The sequence below is a fragment of the Micrasema longulum genome, unplaced genomic scaffold (genome assembly GCF_059751315.1).
Source record: "Micrasema longulum isolate JH-2025_06_02 unplaced genomic scaffold, ASM5975131v1 h1tg000142l, whole genome shotgun sequence".
In the NCBI taxonomy this organism is placed as follows: Eukaryota; Metazoa; Arthropoda; class Insecta; order Trichoptera; family Brachycentridae; genus Micrasema; species Micrasema longulum.
The window spans coordinates 1,020,630-1,041,432 of record NW_028277348.1 but is presented as its reverse complement, the minus strand read 5'-3'; the positions used below and the strand labels follow the sequence as shown (position 1 = coordinate 1,041,432).

At 31.1% G+C, this 20,803-nt stretch overlaps 1 protein-coding gene across 2 annotated transcripts in view; it reads left to right on the top strand.

Moving 5' to 3' along the window:
* The first annotated feature begins 19,412 nt into the window (after positions 1-19,412).
* Positions 19,413-20,803, top strand: part of LOC148284174 (uncharacterized) — a 31,656-nt gene continuing 30,265 nt past the window's right edge. For both annotated transcript variants that reach the window (XM_088242549.1, XM_088242548.1), the window contains exon 1: positions 19,413-19,933. The gene's annotated coding sequence lies outside the window, so the exon portion shown is untranslated. The remainder of the gene's footprint in view (positions 19,934-20,803) is intronic.

The window sequence follows — 20,803 nt, the reverse complement described above, 5'->3', positions numbered from 1 at the left end:
CTAAAAATGTAGAAAAAAAGTTATATTTCCAGATTAATATTTGCAATAAATAATATTTACAATGTTCGTCTAAGTGTTAGCAATACGTTGGGTTTCCGGAAGTATTAAAATGTGTTTGGAATGTAGAGAAGATGGCCGCAGAAGCCGAGAACGATCGATAACGATAAAGACATGGCATGATCAAAAGTAAAAGCCGAAACCGAACAAATTATTGAGGAGACAAAAGTAGGAATAATCGACACCCGTGCATGACAAAATACAAGAATGAAGAGTAAGCAAAGTTTAAAGGTGTTCATTGTGAAAATTCAGTGTTCTGTACTCTCTGCTTACCCCTAAAAGGAAATGAGGTGATTGTTTCTTAATAAGTAGGTGTTTTATAGTTCATGTAATAAAGTATTAGAGTAGGTACTTTGAAATTTAATTAAATATGCGATTCATAATTTTGTGCGTATGTGCATAAAGGAATCATGACGTTGGTTGATGGTATTAAAATCAAATTATGGAAAAAGAGTAGGGTGGGTCGTTTAGTAATTGGACTCTCTAAAAACTATTAGACTAAAAAACTAGTAGTTTTTAGAGAGTCCAATTCCGACTAGTCTAAAAAATCATAAAATAGACACGTTTTTTGTATGTTTTTTCTTAAAATGAACGCATTACATTTATTTACTTTTGACCATTAGATTTAGAATGTCCAATTACTATAACACCAATCCTTTTTGAAAAATAAATGAAAAAACTTAAGCAAAAAACTCACCGAGAAGAAAATTCACATAATTTACGAAGGATTTTATTTTACAAAAAAAATTGCGATCACAAATAATTAAAAAATGCAATACACTTAAGAAAGTTCTTATAAGAATGCATGCTATCAGTGATATGTCTTTTATTATTATTAACCATAAATAATACTGTATTTAGTCGTATATTCCAAGTTAACATGTGAATAGTTTGTTTAACACGGTTAGATTCTTAATGTTTGAAGTAACAAAATATTTATGTATGTATCTCTTGTACTTGCATTAAATATCTCAATAATTTACATATTTAATATGCGACAAATTATTCGCTATACAGTGACAGTGTTTATTTTCATAGTTAAGGATGAAGTATCTCTTAGATTTATTGCAATTATTGTAAATGTCACATATAATAGTTGGGTGAGGTTAGGATTTTCTTCAAAATATTATACGTTAAGTCACAATTTAACAAGAATTATCAAACAATAAAAAATTTAATGAGGGATATTTTTAACATGTTTTTATATTGATAACAAACAGGAAAAACACGTAATTTTATTTTGAAAAATATTTGAGGGTATTTTATTGAAACAAATTTGTATAACCTTAATGGCAAATGAAAAACACCTTTAAAAAAGAAAAATCACTTAACAGATTTTGCCAGCGCAATGAGGAAGTGCAATATTTATGAGTAACTAAAACGACACGACAAACGACACGACAAACGACACGACAAACGACAAACGACATACTAACAATCGTTTTTCTGTGACTTGATTAAATTGATGCAGTTAATAAACCTTTAAATAAGCGGTGCTAAATGCATGATTATGGGATTCATCTTTTGGCGACTTATATGAAAGGCGTCGGAGTTAGAAAGTTTTCAAATAACGACAATAGGGAAATATCGTAAAGTAATAAAGGTCTATGAAATACTGTCCAGTAAAAAACAAACAGTTTTCGCTAATTATTAGTAGAATAAAAAATACTTTTAAACTTGTAATTTTGAATTCCCGCAAAACGGCCATTCCATTGGCAACGCCCCTAATACGCCACGATTCGTGTTTATTTATTCCTGGTTATTGAAATTTGTTCAGAACAATAATCACGAATCTTGACGTCATAACAACCAAGGCCAAACACGTCGCATTTTTCTAGCAACGCATTTTTATTAAATTTATTTTTTACATTTAAATATGAAAACATTTCTCCACAATATTCTTATTGATTTTGAAAATACAATTGATTATTATAAATCCATTTAATTTATTTTTATCGGTATTCGTAGTATGTGATATTTCCCTATTAAAATATAATCTAACGTTATTAAGTTTATAAAATTACTATAATAGACATAGGCTATTGTGATACAAGTAAATGCAATTTTGTTACATTCGTGTTTGCGATATGGTCATGAGGATGAATGACAGCCGATAAAGGCCCTCCATATAATTTTCCAAACTCACAGTGAAAGGGGCAGTGAAAATAGTAAAGTTCAATTAAAATCGCGATACATGAAAATGAAAAATTTAAAAGAGTAACTCGTTTATTGACTTTGCTTTGCTTTTTTGTATGAGTGAAACCTATAGGAAGATCCACTGTCTTTAAAACGGTTTTGGGTATGTGGCGGGATGTATTTCAATTGAAAAAATGGTTTTGTTTAATATTATGCAAATTTTAATGCACAATATTTTAATGTATTTTATTTAATTATTTCACTTTTTGTACATAATGTTATTTGTACATTAACGGGCAATTTCTTCCAACCAACTAATAAAATAATACTTTTATTTTTATAATTTAAGTTACAAAACATATTCAATAGAAAAAAATATTAAAAAGCTAAAGATATATAAAAATAGAAATAAACGTTTTTGTTTATAAATTACCTTAAATAAAATTTTGTTATTTATTATATTTACTAGGGCGGTTCCGGTTCCTTTTTTTTCCTGAAAGCCGTTGTTGATTGAGATATGGTATATTAATTTTTATTTTATTTTATATGATCCATTAATCTTTTATGAATGTATTTTTCAAATATTTTGTTGAATATAAACTCCCTTATCTAACACCAAGTAAAGAATTCTTTTAAAAAATAAACAATTACAAGTTAATGAACTTTTTCAACTAGAATATTTAAAATTTGTTCATAAGTTAGCCACTGATATTATTGTAGACAAAGAACTAAAACTTGATTTTTTAAAAAAAAAACATGGACATAATACACGAATATCAGAGCAATTTCACATACAAAATTCCAAAACGAGATAGGATAATCGAGACTAAAAATCAGGGACTGAAATTATACAATAAACTACCAGACAAAACTAAACAAAAGATGTAAAAAATATTATTATCAACAACAGAGTATAAATAAAAATTGTAAATTATTTTTGTAAAATGAACGTAATAGTCAGTAAGGGTTAATAAATACATTTTCAAATATATTTTTTTTAATATTAAAAAAAAAAACATTTTAAACAACTTTTTTATTACAAAATCACAAAACAATACTTTTTTAATGCGTAAACCAATATAGAATGTAAACGAATCGCATAGAACTGAAATAGAAAGTGTAAAAAAAACTTTATAACTCTGAGGTGTTATTATAAAACTGCATATTTTTTTAAGAAAAATATATATACTTATGCATTTTTATGATTTATCTAGATATTCAAATTTTGATGTTAATGTTTGTTAGTCTTTAATAACTGAGTTAAAAATGGAATTGGATTCGTAGTCGAGTGGGGTTCGAACCTTGGACCTCCTGATCCAGAGTCCGCCGCACTACCACGGGACCACAAACCAAAAATAATTATTTTTTAATTGAACTAATTTCATCTACGAAATCTCTCGAGGGTCTATTTACATAAATTTATTGAATCCCCTTTCTTCCTATACACGCACTAGTGCAATAATTAGCATATTGTTAAAAATACTCGCATACTTCCTGGCCATATTACCACGTGATCACGCCGTGGTATGAGGCCACCAGGTCACCAAATACTTCCCATTCAGGCCACAATCATTATGTATTACATTACCGTTCACATCGCAACGATACCAATTCATATATAATTCTACCTGCCGCTGCCGTTCGAGTCCTAATCGGGAAAACCCTAAACAATAAATTTAACTAATCATTTGTCATTTTATCAGTATCCGAAATAAATGAAGACTAGAGTTTTGTATGTGAAATACATAGTCATTTTATCAATGAGGAAGTTAGTGCTTTTTTTGTATTTTTATTTGTTTATAGACTACAAAACTAAACTAAAAAATAATAAACATGTTTCGTATTATCAGCGCTATGATTTTTTAAAGTTTTGTGATTTTGAAATTAATCCGCCTGTGACGTCTTAAGTTGTCCACGGTGAGTTGTCTTGATTGGTGTATTGGCTTTCCGGTAACCGGAAATGTACATATCATACCACTCTGTCATTGGTTAATTTCGGAAAACTAGTGATGACGTTGAGAGCAGTTAATTATTATAAAAAAAAAAAAAATTTTTTTCATTCATTTTCTTTTGTCTTACAATTAAATGTTCTAATTTTTACCGCGCTTAAGAAAACATTTTAAAATCAAATTTACCGTTGCACTGAACTTCCTTATTCTGATTTTTTATATTTTTTATTGTTGTTATCTTCGGTGGAAAAAAGTTAAAGTCTACTCAATACAATTTCAAGATTTGATAAAACCTTGCGTATTCAAATACTTTGCAACCTATGCTTCATCAGATCATACAGAATCAATTGAGTAGAAGTTGCGTTTCTCAAAATCTCCAAGACTCCAAAATTTACTGTTTGTATTTGACTTTTTTTTTCATTTACAGAGGTATACTGCTTCCGATTTGTTAATAATGATTTTAATAGTTTGCATTCTTGAGATTTTACTCCTATATCATTTATTTATTTTATCATGGTCTCAATGTGTACCGTATCAAAAGCTTTTTAAAATCTAATATTACTCCTGTGGTTGGAATTCTAGCATCCATATTTGTTTAAATATAATTAATTAAATTTACTAAAGCGGTTCCGGTTCCTTTTTTTTCTTGAAAACCATGTTGGTTTAAGCATATTGAAATTTTTTATATGTCCCATTAATCGTTTATGAATATATTTTTCAAAGATTTTATTAAATTCAGTTAAATTTGCTATGGGTCTATAGTTACTAGGTTCCGTTCAATCTCCACTTTAAATATAGGAGTTATTCTTGCAGTCTTTAATTCTTCCGGGTAGATTCCTAACTTTATATGCATGTTAATTAATTTTGATATGACCGGGCTTAAAATATCTTTGAGATTTTTTATGAGTGAAGGTTTGATTTTATCATATCCTGGCGATGCATTTTTTTAAAGATTGTCAATTATGTTTTTATTACACACTTCTTTTGTCGTTGTTGGTCTAAGAAAAAAGGTACTATTTATTTTTCTTCTTCGTTTTTCTGATATGTTTAGACATGGTCCATCTAATTTACTTGCAAGGTTTTGGCCAACATTGGAGTAATATTCATTGATTTGTGAATTTAATTACGGATAAGTTGAATATTCGCAATATTTCTTAAAACGCGTTCCATCGCGGTACTAACGTCGCCTACGCACAGACGGCACGCAACATCAATGATGTGTACGGGCTAAACACCGCAAGCGAACGTACTGCACGGTTTTGGTTTGATCGCTTCCGTTCGGGAAATATCAACAATGAATCCGGTAGAATACCAAATAGTAAAGGTGAATGTGAGGAATTGAAAGCAACAGTAGAAGCAAACTCATCTCCGTCTACATCTTGGATCTCTCTCATCTCATTTAAAATTACGACTGAGCTAGCAGCAATTTTAGAGAAGCTCACAGTTAAACAATTGATGATGGTCAATAGCTTATGCCGGAGGCTCTCCGTCTCCGCCGGACCTTGCTCGAACTGAATACATTTAAAAAAAAAATCGGATAACTTTTTATAACGGAAAAAAAGTAACTCCGAAAAGTAGGTGAAAAATGCCTTTGACGGAAAATTTGTCGACTCTCGCCCTCAGGACTTTTACAACAAAGGCAACCATCAAAATCCTCAACAATGTCAAAGCTGTATAGATAATAAGATATAAGATAATATTTCGATAAATTCTATACATCATTTTTGTACAAAAAAAACATTTTTTTTACACGAAACAGCAATTTCATAAGTAAGCTCCTAATATAAATATTATTTTTAATTTAATAGATATTATTTTACGAGTATACCTACATTGTTAGCTACGGATAAGGAAATAATGATAAATATGAATAATAATAATTTGTCATTTTCATTACATATTTTAAAACAGTATCCATCAAATTGAAGTGGCCCTAAGGAAAAAAAAAATTACATATCGTTGACGAAAATTCGAAATGCTGTAAGGGACAAAGTGTAGTTTTCAGAGGACAAAAATGTTTGAAAACATTAATATTTTTAGCATAATATTTACTTTAGTTAATGTATTTAATCAAATATTGGTTAACTCAAATCGTTAATGATTATTTATTTATCACCGAAAACAACAAACATGATTTCCAAAAAAAAATATTTAGCCCCTCTGAGCATTTGACCCTTTCAGTATTTCATATTTCTATTTATTTCAAAAGGATAAAAGTTCAATAATATTGTAGAAAAAACAAATAAACCATCACGCCGTTTTCCCGTTGGGTTAGGCAAAGAGGATAAAACTAATTCCTCTACATTCATATCTTCCATCTTCCATCTTCAAGTATATGTTTGTTGGATTCATGCCATGTCTTCTCAGTTTTTCTCCATCCATCAAATCCATCGTAAATTTTTTAAGTCGTTCCCTTTTCATTTTAATTAGACGAGTAATACTCTTATGCTTTGTACATAAATATTTATGTAATCAATGCCTTTATCTAGACTATTTAATACATGAAGAGTATGGTTTTAGTGAAGAGACTAATACAATTATTGGAGCGACAAATAGTCAATGTTGACTTTGCCCGATATCAAACTTGGAATTTCGGTGAAATATTCTTGTTGATGTTCAAAAATAATTAATGTAACTAACATACGTATTTATAATAAAGCTTACTAACGGTACTACAAATCAGTGTTTAAGACATAGGAATTAAGAATAGTCCAGAAGGAGAGTAGAATCATATTTGAATACTTCGGACTGTGTCCAAAAATCCCCTCATTTTGCCCCACTTTGACCGCGCGCATTCGTGAAGTCACCGCGTAGTGTTGTGCCAGGTGGGAATAAATATAATCATAACAAAAATGTAAGGTTAAAAAAAAGCAATTTGTTAATTTCTCTAAAATTTCATTGTGCACGCGGAAACATTGATTGACACAACAGAGTAGATAAGTAAAGGGTTATTTAATAAGAGTAATTGAATAAATGAACTTTGAACTTAAAATAAAAAACAAATTTTATTTTACATAAAGCGGATATTTTTACACCATGTTAAATAATATTCGATGTTTTAAAGATAATGTCGGTCAAATGCGTTGATTAATCCGAGCGGCGCTGTTTAAACCGAGGTCCAATTTTCATTAGTTCTCTCATTAGATGAGCAAAGTAGGGTAAAAAAAATTACTACCCTGGCAACACTAGGAAAATGTCCATTTTGTTTTCTTCGACAACCTGACAGATGGAAAAATAATTTAATTTTGCAGTAATGCATTTGCTACTTACACATGCATTTGCTAATTACACATGAAATGTGATCCCATCCTGTTTCTTTAAGATCCCAGCAGTATTTCTACACTTCAAAACGACACAACACGGCATAGTTGAATTCAAATCGGGTGTTGCGTATGAGCGACGTCTACAAAGAAACTAATGGGCCAAAACGTAAAACTACTCTTTTCAGAGAAGTTTAGTCGCCTTCTGTTAGATGCGCGCATGCGGTTTCTGGACTATTTTATAAAATTATATGGTTCAAGAGATGATTTTTGAAATACCAAAGTAGGTACTTGAAAAACTCTCCCGATAATAATGCATAAACGGCTAGCGACTCTGCATTGAATTGCGCAAAAAAGTGCCAATTGGATAATAGTGCGGATGAAGAGTGAGTGGTGTTAGGTAGATGGTGTTATGCGGAATTACCCGATCGCTCGAGATGTAACAGTGCCTTACATCCAATAATATGCACTTGAACTGAGATCCGTTATTCGCAAACCGGTCGCGGTCGCGGCGGCGGCGGCGGTCGCGGTCGTCCTTCCACTAACAGTGCGGACCGTTGGCGTTGACGTGAAGATAACTCATCTTAAAACCTGCGGCGTATAAACAGCCGCGCGAGTTGCGGTTGCAAAAGGCACTCGCTCTTATTAGGTTCTGTACACTCGATGGGTGTTATTTTTAGAGGACCCTGATTTCAGAGAGTCCAGATCTCAAAGAACCCTGCTCTCAGATAGTCTTCGCTCTTAGAGCACAGCCCTTAAAATACCTTGGTCTCGAAAAGCCTTATATCGGAGATCGGAGGGCCCTTTTCAAAAAACCTTGAATCCATAAAGTTATACTCTTGTAATGTCTTGCACTGATCTGCTTTCAAGCCATTTTTATACGTGTGTGTACAATTCTCGTTTCTCCTTTTTTCTCCATTTTCTTATAAGACTAATAAATACTAAATAAAATAGTATACAATTCACTGTTTTTTTAAAATATATATGTATTAGTGTTTACCATATTGATGTGCCATTTATAATATGTTTTTTTGAATTATTTTTTGTGTTTCTGATCCTTTATTTGTGGTGATATAATTATGTGTCTGTGTCAACTAATTGCTCGTCCTATATCAACACAGGGCTTTTAGTCCTATGAAGTTGAGACTTATGTCTCAAATAATGTCCAATAAACTAATATATGTAAATAAATAAGTAAATATTGATTTTGGGGCCGTATTTCCTAGCATTTGTGAAGCACCTTGTCAAAAATTCTAAAAATTTAAATCGAGTGGAGAAAAGTCCGCCTCGTAGTTTAATAGTTGGCGCGTTCGTCTACCATGCTTGAGGTGCTGGGTTCGATTTCTGGAAGGGTCAACACAACATCTGTGTCTTGGGTCTAAAAGGGCCATGACAGTTTTTTTTTTGTTTGCCAACATTTTGCAGAGGGTAAATTTCATAAAAAAATATACATATTTAACAATTGTACAAACACACACATATAACACCTCAAACAGTTTATTATAACATCATTTACGACGTTGGTCCTTTTAGACCCAAGCCACAGAAATATCTGTTTATAAGGTGGTTTTACACTGCAATACTTTATTTCCATATAATTTGCCAAACTCACGTATGAGCGAAACTGAAAGAAAAAAGATCCATGGTCTTCAAAACGGTATTCGAGTATGCGGAGGGCGTACTTTCATTGAAATATTTTACCGACCCCGGACTAGCGACCGAAGCGTAAGACTAATAACTCTAACTTTACGTAATAGATAATCCAGATACGCTGCAATCAGAGTGCCGATGCAGTGCCAATGCACGACTTGGTAGGGATATGGAAATGATGATAGCAAATCATGTTTTTACACTGCAATAATTCATAGTACCTGGACTGGTTGGTATCTGAAGCGTCAGACTGATCACTTTGCGTTCATGTAACAGATGATTGAGATTCGCTACGTTTATTCTACCAATGCAGGGCAACATACATCATCAGGTGCGGATAAGGGTTTGATTTATTTATTTATTTGGTTTGCAAACAATGAAAAAATAATACATAATACACATAAATATTGAAACAATAAAAAAAATAGACCACTTATTTTTCATCAATTACATGCAAACACTAACTAAATACATATTTATATAAAATAAGTAAAATAAATGATTAAATTGGATTTAAGTTATTGTAAAAATTGAAATAATATTGCAAAAATTGTACGAATTGATAGTAAAATAATCATGAATAAAATGAACATGAATTAAATACGTATTTAAATAAAATTAACAGTAAAAAGTATCCAAATTAAATTATAAAAAAAACATTCATTAATATAAAACTAATAAAAACAACCATACTTGAAGATGGACATGTCAAAAGTAGGAATAATCGGCGTGCGTGCATAAGAAGATGTATGAATGTAGAGGAAGCGAGGTCTGTATGCCAAGATAGAGTGTTATGGCGTTCTATCCTCTCTGCCTACCCCTACGGGGAAACGGCGTGATGGTTTGTTGTTGTTGTTGTAAAAACAACTCATAAAATACTAATCTTCTTCTTCTTATGGTTCCTCTTCCCGATGGAGGTTGGAAATCATCATTGCGATTCTTACTTTACTGGCAGCTGCCCTGAACAAGGACTGAGTGCTGCAATGGAACCAGTCGCGCAAGTTCTTAAGCCAAGAGATGCGCCTTCTACCTGCACTGCGTCTCCCTTCAATCCTTCCCTGTAGAATGACTTGTAAAATTTTATATTTTTCGCCTCTCATCACATGCCCAAAGTACTCAAGTTTTCTTTTCTTTATGGTCTTCAGTGCCTCTTTATCTTTTTCCATCCGTCGGAGAACATCATCGTTTCGGACTCTATCCACCCAGGAGATTTTTAATATCCTCCTGTAGCACCACATTTCAAAGGCTTCGATCTTTTTTGAAGTGTTTTGGGTGAGTGTCCACGTTTCGACGCCGTAAAAAAGTATCGAGAAGACGTAACATCGAGTAATGCGCATTCGGAGGTCTAAATTAAAGTCTCTACTGCAAAGAAGGTCACGCATCCTGAAAAAGCAGTCTCGCGCCACCTCTATTCTGACTTTGATCTCTTGCGAGTGATCCCATTTATCATTCAGCCAGCATCCTAAATATTTATATTGATGAACTTGCTCAATAAACTGCGCCCCAGTTTTAAAGTCATTGGGAAAGTTTGTGGCCTTTTTCGAATAACCATATATTTAGTCTTGGAAATATTCATCTCTAGCCCTTTATAATAACAATAAACAAAATATGCATCGAAACAAAACCAGCAATGTAATCCATCAAAATTAAATGTACAAAATTAATATATCAATATTAAAACGCATTTTGTATACACTTCTTAAACCTTAACAATCCAGCGTCAAAAATGTCGATCTCTACGTTTTCTATGGTGTTGCATGATCTGCACATTCTTGACACTGGATTGAAGAGGGACACTATGCGGAATGTTTTTAGGTTTCTTAAGGTATGACCATTAGGAACACAATTTTTTATCGTACTTAAACAGCTTGAATTTTCCAATGTACCATTTGCAATCTTACATAAATATAACAAGTCATTTATCTTTCTTCTAGTTTCTAAAGTTTTGAAGTTAAAGTGTTGGAGTCTCTTTTCATAACTATTAAGTGTGATGTTGATGATTATATTTATTTCGCGATTTGCACCTTAATTTGGCTGAAACATTTAGCATCGGGTATTGAGGAAATATAACTACGAAATACACGAATGGATGTTTGCACACTTAATGCCGGCAGTAAACATACATACATTGGGAATCCTTGTATCGATAAGGAACTTAAAGCTGTTAAATTTACGCAAAAATGGGCACTATTAATTTCTTCTCTGTATGGAAATGAGGGTAATTGATACCATTTTAAATAATGCCACCCAGATTGGTTCCATATAACCGATTAAAGGGTTCTTCGAAGGTATTTCGCAACTTGTCTAAATGTAAGGATACCAAAAAATTGTTACATAATTTCGATATTTAAAAAAAAAAAATGTTGTTAGTTCATAATTTCTAAAAACAGTAAAAAAATAATACATTCATTGTTTCACCTATACTTTATTTTAATTAAATATTTGCGTTCTTATGGTTGACACAATCTATATGGGAAATCTTTGATCTTTAACATCTATATGGGTTGACAATAAATTTAACATCTATAGGAACGAGGTTGTCAATACTTTTAAAGTTCGAGATTAGCGAAAATTGACTAATCTGCTTTCCTTCCATACTTTTATTTGCTTTTTGAATGAATAAATAAATTTAATTTTCAAATGATATCTTTTTATATTATTTTACAATTTTTATAATTTTTTAAAATTAAAAATAATTTTCTCTCACCGGGGTGTCCCGTTCCGAGGGAAACATTAAACAAAATAAAAAATGCTCTAAATTACATATAAAATATAAATAAAAACGTATAAATAAAAAACACTTATTATTTATTTTGTCTGATCCAGTAATCAATCCATATTTACAAAGTATATTAATAGTTTTAAAAAATGACAGTTTTGCTGTTTAGTAAAAACATTTGTATTTTTGAAAAACGTGCTAAATCGAGTTTATAATTATTGGTGGAATTGGTCCAAAATAAGAAAGCGATTAAAAAATATAATTTTGTAAACATAAAGCCAAAATAGTAATTTCTCATTTAGTTTGTTGTTACCAATAATCAGCTAATCATAAAATATAAATGCACTAGCTATAAATATGATAAGATAAAAATAAAAAATCAAATGCCGCTATATGTATGTATAAAGTTTTGAGATTAGTATTATTTTATGATACCGATTGTTTAATTCCTCTTAATAAACCTGAAATAGCACTTAAAGTTTTTATGCCAAATACCTAATATACTCAAATCTAATATAAGTTATCATGTTAATGGGAACCGATGATTAAATTTACATTTACGTATAAATAAAATAGAGAAATGAATTATAAAGTTCAGTTTTGATAATAAATAAAAATATTTATGTGTTGCGTATTCATTGATTTTACAGGTAAGAAGTCAAATTTTGAGAGTTTTATAATGGTATTGTAAACATATTTTAAGAAAAATACTTTTTTAATTTTTGACATTATCGTGTTTGGAGATTATAATAATATTCCGGTGTTTAATAAAATCACGTTTCTACATAACAATAAAGTTTAATTACTAAAAATCGATTTAAGGACTCTTTTCATTTCGTCATTATGTGCATTAGGAGAGGTACCATTGAATACTTTTTAAGCTGCTGGAATTTCATCTTACTTATTACATAAAAACTTATGCAAAAAGCAAATAAAGAAGATGACACTTTATATTTATATTTTCGAATGTTAGACGGAGACTAACCGAATCAAAAGACATTTCACATTTAGGTAAAAATTCACTGTTAAAAAAGGTGTATATTACGAAATAAATAAATATCTAAATACCGTTAATATTATCGACAAATAATATTGTCTAGGATTTAATTTTTTTTTCAGAAAACATAATAATAATTAAAATTATACGTAGATAGAAAACAGAGATTTATGATATCTATTTATTGCATACAGTCATATACATTGCATAGTACAAAAATACTATGTAAAAATACCTCAAATTAATTGTAAAATCAATAATAAATTATGTTAGTAGTAAAAGTGTTTAGTTTTGTAAAATTCCAATCAATATTTATCGAGGAAGTAGATTAACGTCACTTGAATTACAGGTGTGTTTTAAATAAATGATTTCAACTTTATAATGGCGAGTAGGTGATATGATATCTTATTAACTCTTTATAATGATAAAATAAGTCATAATTGAAGCGATAAACGAATATTTATATGTAATTTTGTGAATTTACCTTCTTTTAATAAAAACAAAAACGTAGCAAAAATGATAAAAAATACTATTTTTATATAACAATTGAACGTAGCTATGCAGAGAGCAGCCAGCCACAGTTAAAAGTAATTATATTTTAGTTACATAAAACTTTTAACTATATTTTTTAATAAAAATACCTTTAAAAAGTATTGTTTTTATCTAATTTCTGTTCTTTTATTTTTTTATTATTGCGTGATTTAAAAAAAAAAATCGTTTTAAAATGGCAAAATCGTATGATTTTCTAATTTTGCGTTCGTTTTACCAGACTACAGCCTTAAAACAACAAAAAACTATTTATATTTATAGTTTTTTTATCATTTATAGTTTTTTCAGAATACTTTAGTATTCTGAAAAAACTATAAATGATTCTAAAAAAAACTATTCTGAAAATTTCGTGATGTCAAAGTTTTCTGAAAAGGAACGACACCTCATACATTCTGAGATTGTATGAGGTTTCATTCGATATTAGATCTGGCTGTTTTCTGTAAATTGCCCATCTTAGGTTGTGTGGTCAGCCAGACTTTAAGAATGATTAAGTCTTGTCATTACATGGTTGAATTATTTTTTGTATTTGAAAAAAACTAATCCATGAATTATTCATCATTTGTCAAAGTAAAAAGCATTTCATCTGTAGTGTAGATTCGAATATTCGCCCTTTTCACAAAAGTGCTATCATCTCAGTTTCACTTTTCTATGGCTAGCTGCCTTCTGCATAACCTTTTAATAATTTGCCTTTGTCGTATTTTTTAAATAAAAAATATGTAAATTTCTTTCCTTTTATATATTTTGTTTACCTACTATTTTATTTTCTTTTCAGCTTCTCAACACACTCGTTGTAACATGACGTTGATGTTCAAAAAATAATTTCATGTATGCTAAAGATAATCTCATTTCTCTAAAAGTCTCAAAAATGTACACCATAATATATACCTACCTCTACCTATAATTTGTACGAAGCAAATAATTTAATTATTTTTTAGAATACGCAAATAAAACGCGTTTTAAATTTCAATATGTATTTCAATTGCATTTTAATTTGTGTATACCCACACTTGAGTATTTATTTGTAGTAATGAATTAATCATCCAACTTGATGTAAACGCGCTCAACCTACTTATTGTTGATTTTCAGCACATCATTTTACTATACGAACGGAATTTATGCATTTATTCAACCTAATTGAAATGCTGATTCTATAGTCACTAGTAAAAATTAGCGTTTTCATTCATGGACTTATTCAGTGAGCTGAGCACAAAAGTCTGTACCCTTTTTTCTTTTTTTTGCACCACAACAGGCCAGGAGGCCCAATTACAGTGGTGAATTACATCACAGAACAATCAGGCTTGAGAAAAATCACATCCTATTTTTGTGCTCTCACCGGGAATCGAACCCGGAACCTTCGCGTGTGAATCAAGCGTCTTGACCACTATACCACGGAGACCCTTCAAATCAATTGAAATAATATTTCTTCTTTACATACAAAATTCCTCTGTACGTGTGATGTCACTGAATTTCTTTTTTTATTTTATTTGAAAATTTATTTAAAACCCTTACGGATTATTACATCTAAACGGCTTAACCGATTACGTACGGTTTTTAGAGAAATATAGATCTTTGCGCTGTTCGTGTTCGTAGATATTAAAATCCCCAATCTAATATGTAAAAAAGTAAGGAGCATAAATGTTTTATTAATCAATCTACCAGGGTTGCATTTGAGGAGAATGCATTTACAAAAAAATGGAAAGATGTTGATTTTTTGTGTGCAAAAAAGGTTGTTTTTAAATGTTTAAAAACAGGTTTTTTTTTGTGGATCTCATTCAAATTTTTTCCTTAAATTATTTATAATTTCTACCCATTTATTTATTTTTACCTGATTTTTGGTAATACTCGAACTAAAATAATTTTAAATTCAATACATTAAAAAAAAATCGCATTCCTACATAAGTACACCCCTCCGTTGGTTAATAGACCAGAGTTTGACGTTTGCAAAAAGAATGCCATATTTGAAAAAATATTTATTTTATGTTTTGGAATTTGATCACAAACAAGTACCTAGGTACCTACTTATCAATGAAAAGTCTTTTGCCAACGCTCGGGCAGGACAACGTCTGTCGGGTCCGCTGGTTCTAGATAAATTTAATTACAAAGGTGGTCTAACGAAAGTCGAACTGTCAAAATGTGAATGCTGTTTTAGGCGGGATTACGGATATAAACACAGCGAACAAAAATAGAAGCCATAGGGAAGATTTCCAGCATTTAGAAAACAAACACCCGATATTGTTATTTGATTTATTAAGGAAAACATAAAATCGCAAAGTTATTGTTCGTTTAAACATATTATGTATACATACGGTATCAAAGGGTTAAGAGGAAGGGTGGTAGATAAGAATTCTAAAGAATAGAAATTTGAACATTATCTTTCTGACACTCTTTCGCAGATGCCTCCCCGATACAGAGCGAAAAAGACAATTCCGCGACAGACTGATTTTGACCAACTGAAATCTATAAAATCGACGTTTCGCTGTCCCGTTTTTCGCACCTCAAAACTGGACCGATTTTGATGTTTCAGAGCAGTTTACCCTGAAGATGGTTCCTTCTATAGGTTAACCATTGCAAGAGCCATCTTCGGGGTAAACAGCTCTACAATGGTAGCCGAAACGTCGGAACAAATCCAACTTGCACGGAATCAACTCAAAAATATACATTTTGATAACAGTGATTGTGAAAACCGGATAAAAAAGTGGAGCACAAAAAAATAATGAAATAAAATCTTTAAAAAATTTCTTTGTACAAAAATATTTTTTTTCTTTACCTAATTGGAATCGCATGAAATTCAATGAATAAGTGATTTATTTATCAATCATTATTTATACAAAATTACACATTAATTACTCATTAATATTTGTACTCATATCCCGACTTGCTAGATAAATCAGTCAAGTATATATACATTTTTAATATAATATGATTCTGACACATACACATACACGTAAAATACAAAAACTTAGCGTGGTCACAAAAAATCCATGTCGGTATTAAAATCATCCAAGAATATCAAAGTATATTTAAGCTATGATTCATCAATATAGAAGATGGCAAACATCCTCATAATATTATAATATGTATGAAATGTAGTTTTTAAATAGTGTAAATTGTGTTTTTCTAGCAACGTATTTTTATTAAATTTCTTTTTAACATTTATCAATGAAAACATTTCTCCACAATATCCATATTGATTTCGAAAATACAATTAATTATTCTGAATCCATTTCACATATTTTTATCGGTTCGTAGTATGCGATATTTCCCTATTGAGATTTAACCGCGAAAGTTAGCGCGGTTGACAATATCACGGTACGGTACGCATTTATTATCAATAGGAAATAATTATGTTAACACATAATATGAATTACACATTTTACGAGATGTATCTTTACGTAGATTGTAGATAGAGATGTCTATATAATTACGAATCTAAACATAAAATTGTGTGAACCATTGCGCATTGTGGCGTTGTCTCATTTAATTTAATTAAGATTAATTGCATTGTAAAACATATTTTGTGTACAACACAACCAAATATATTTGTTTTTTAAATAAAAGTTATTTTTTTTTACTCAATGCAAGCCATTATTTCGCAAAATGTCAAGAGGTCCAATAGCAGTGGCGAATTACTGTTTATTTCTGATCAAATCCGGATACAAAGACAGAATTTACTTTTATGTAATATTTATTTTTTTAATGTTTTTCTATTTATTCTTATGATAAACATTATAAATCTCATGCTATAAGTATTTATGAATACAATATTTATATTATTTCATTCAAGAACAATCGTATTAATATACAGGGTGTTCTTTAAATCCTGTCACATCTGAAACCACGATGATCAGTATAGGCAAGAAGACATATTAACATATTAAAAAAAATATTTAGAACGAAGAAAATTTAAAAAAATAAATATATTTAAAAAAAAAACAAATGGTTGCTTAATTCTGCAGGGGAGAAGCAAGGGTCCGTGCGGTTCAGACTCCCCCTTTCCCCCTCCTCGTTTCTCCCCTGCAGAAGTAAGCAACCATTTATTTTTTTTCGATATTTTATTTTTTAAGATTTTAGTCATTCTAAAAAAATATTTTAATGTGCCAATATGTCTTCTTGCTCATATTGATCATCGTGGTTTTGGATGTGACAGGGTTTGAAGAACACCCTGTATATTCCAATCTTATCGCGAATCAAACTCGAAATTCTTGTGCCTAAGGCAATTATCCTATCTTTTACACTATGGAGTCGCACTTAATACAAACAAGAAAATTCAATAAAAAATATTGTAAGTACATCGGTACAGTACAGGTCGATAAATTGATAAAATATTATTTTCTAGTAATATCCATTATAGTATGAATATGTAAGTCTATTTCCAATGGTTATTTATTTGCTCTGTTTTAATCCACTGCAACCTATGGAATGGCTGGCTGGGGGGCTTGTGCGGCATCCATTTTAAAGCCTCTTATAATTTCACAGCAATTATTATTGAGAATGATATTCCGACGCCCTCCAAAATACCCGTTAGAACAGTTGTTCCAATACATGGGGGTGCTGGATATGAGACAACTGTACCTAAAAGATGCGCTTGCACACTTCTGGTCGAACAATAAGGAGAGGTCTCAGCAAAATGTCCGTACGAGGTTTTCCCAGAGTACGAATTATGTCATCCCCAAAACCCGTACGACTTTTGCTCAGGGACATCTCTCATTTCTCGCATCGAGAGTGTTCAATATTTTGAAAGAGCGTATTAAGCTCTTAAGGACAAAAACGACTTTCAAGAGAGGAGTTAAGGATTGGATTTCCCTTAGTTGGAGGGATTTGAGTAGGAAACTCCTTGCAAATTTTCCGAATGTTTGAGTTTACTGTTTACCATATTGATGTGTCATATATATATATTTAAAAATTATTTTTTTTGTTTGTGATCCTATATTTGTGGTGATATACTCATGTGTCTGTGTGAACTAATTGCTTGTCCCATCTCACCACAGGACTTTTAGTCCTATGTAGTTGGGACTTATGTATAAAATAATGTGTAATAAACTACATGTATGTAAATAATAATAAAAAAAATGAAGATCTGATTTTAATTTATTTCCATTTATTTATATATATATATACGCCCTATGAGCATTTTTATGGACACATTTACACATAGAAAATTATTAAAAAGTAGAAAGACTCAATGGTTTAAAGTAGACTTTGTGGGAGTGGAAGGGGGAGAGGTGTTTATACTTGTGAATATGAATTCAGTGATCGTTTGAAAGAAGACAACTTGTTATCAAAGAAATCAAGACTGGTATGCTTGTTGGCAGACCTAAGAATTCTGGGCATAGGGGAATGAAAACCATAGTTAGTTCCATGGTTATCGGTATGAAAGAGTAAGTTTTGTCTGAGGTTTATAGTTGGGATATGCAATTTTATCGAGCTCAGTCGTTCAGGCGCATCAAAGAGTGAGTTGAGAATTTTAAATAGGACTATAAGGTCGGATTTATTTTGACGGTCTCGAAGAGAATATATATTCAAGGTAGTTTCTAACTCATTATACGTTTATAGGTCTCTGTATAAGCCCAACCTCTAGCCTATCTTTCTCAAAAATCGATGTCGAACTGATTTCTCGACGAATGGTCAGAACTTCTTTGAAAAAGACAATACTCTTAAATAGAAGAGTTGAGGAAATGTGGATGTTTAAACATGGGCAGAATGGTGAATGTTACACAGTGTGTAAAGTGGCCAGTTAAACCAGCCAATGATATGCCATAAGCCCTGTAAATGCCTAGACTTCTATATTCCCTTCTCAATAATGTTTTCCCTCTCTGTTGCGATAAATTATGAAATGAATCTTATATTATATTACATGCTATTGAGTTTTTGGGTAGTAGGTAAAATAATATATTTTTAAATGTCTTAGAAAAGGGTTAGTTGCTCTAGTTAGACAGTTAAATTACCTTGATATTAACGTGTATTAATCATTATATGTATATTTATATATATTAAGAAAAATAAATAAATAAAATAAATTTGAACGCGCAGTAATGAGTTCGTCGGCAATTTTCAGCACATCAGTGTCGACCAAAGAGGAGTATTTGCACTAACCTAGTGCCGGAAGACACTCGCCTTGGCCCAGACGCAGACGGACTCAACAGCCAGCACCCCAGTTCGACGCCCGCCGGTGCCTAGTATACAACTCACAAGTCACTAGTACACTGCACACCGCAAATCCCGCGAGTGACAAGAATTACAATCATCGCGTACATTGTCCACGATGATTTAGTCATGATTTGACCGCGGATTAGCGCCGCGACCCACTAAGGCAGGAAGACTCTAACCCGGGGTGTTTAATTTATGCTCATTTGTTGCATTGTTATCGATCTGAACTCGATTAAGGATAAGTCGCGGAAGATCTCGTATCGAGTTTTGTCTCCGAGTGTTATCGATCGGAGGAAGACACGCTCCTGCAGTTCCTACACTTGTGCCGAAGACGCTCGGATTACTGAAATATTAGTGAAAAATGTGAATGCAAATAACAAAGCATTTCAGTGATACATCGTTGTTTAATTTACAAAATATAACAAGTACCCTTTAAACTCTAAACCATCAACTACCATAGAACTATAAGGTAAATAATTTTTGGTTTTCAAAACGAAATTCATCCTAGTAACATAATCAACATCATCTGAAGATTGTTTTTTTAAATTGCAAAACCCATCTTTTAATTGTTCATTTAGAAACTAAAACACTATTTAGTTTTTTTCTGTAAACAGTTGAACAGAAAACTAGCTGATCTTTGCAATTTTGAAAGCATTTAATTTGATGTAATTTACTTTTTAAGTATGGACAGTATTATATATTAAGTATTTTTTTCTATAACACTGTGTTGAAAACAACTAAAATACTTTGTTCATAGATAATTTTAATTCTCAAATCCTACAAGATTAACAAGGTTATTTATAATCCATTGTTTTGATAAAATTTCTTCACAAAGGTTTCATGGTATAAGTTAATATTAATAATCCTCTAGATACGCACATTGCACATGCACTGTGTTATTCTGTAGAGATAATATCTCAGCAGACATGGAAAGAGTCGGCTAAATGATTGTGAACAAAACCTATGAAGACGTTACATTTCCATTATTCTGTTACTTTTAATCAGAATGTAATTAGGCGCTTTCGAATAATTTGGAGCATGCAACCTTAATTATTTACACTGAATAGTTTTACACTTAATTGACAATAAAACATTAAAATAATCATACCCGTAATACGAGTCGTATATGACCCAGCCAGCTATAAAAACATCTAATTTATTACAATATTTGAGTTTGTCTAAATGTTCGTAGACAAAAGACTGGATTTCACCCCCTCGGGAGTCATTAAGATTAACAAATTACAACAGGGATGGAGAATACCTAGAATAAGGGAATATGCCTAAACTTCCATATTCTTTTATTTAAGGTATTCTCCATCCCTGTTGTAATTTGTGAATC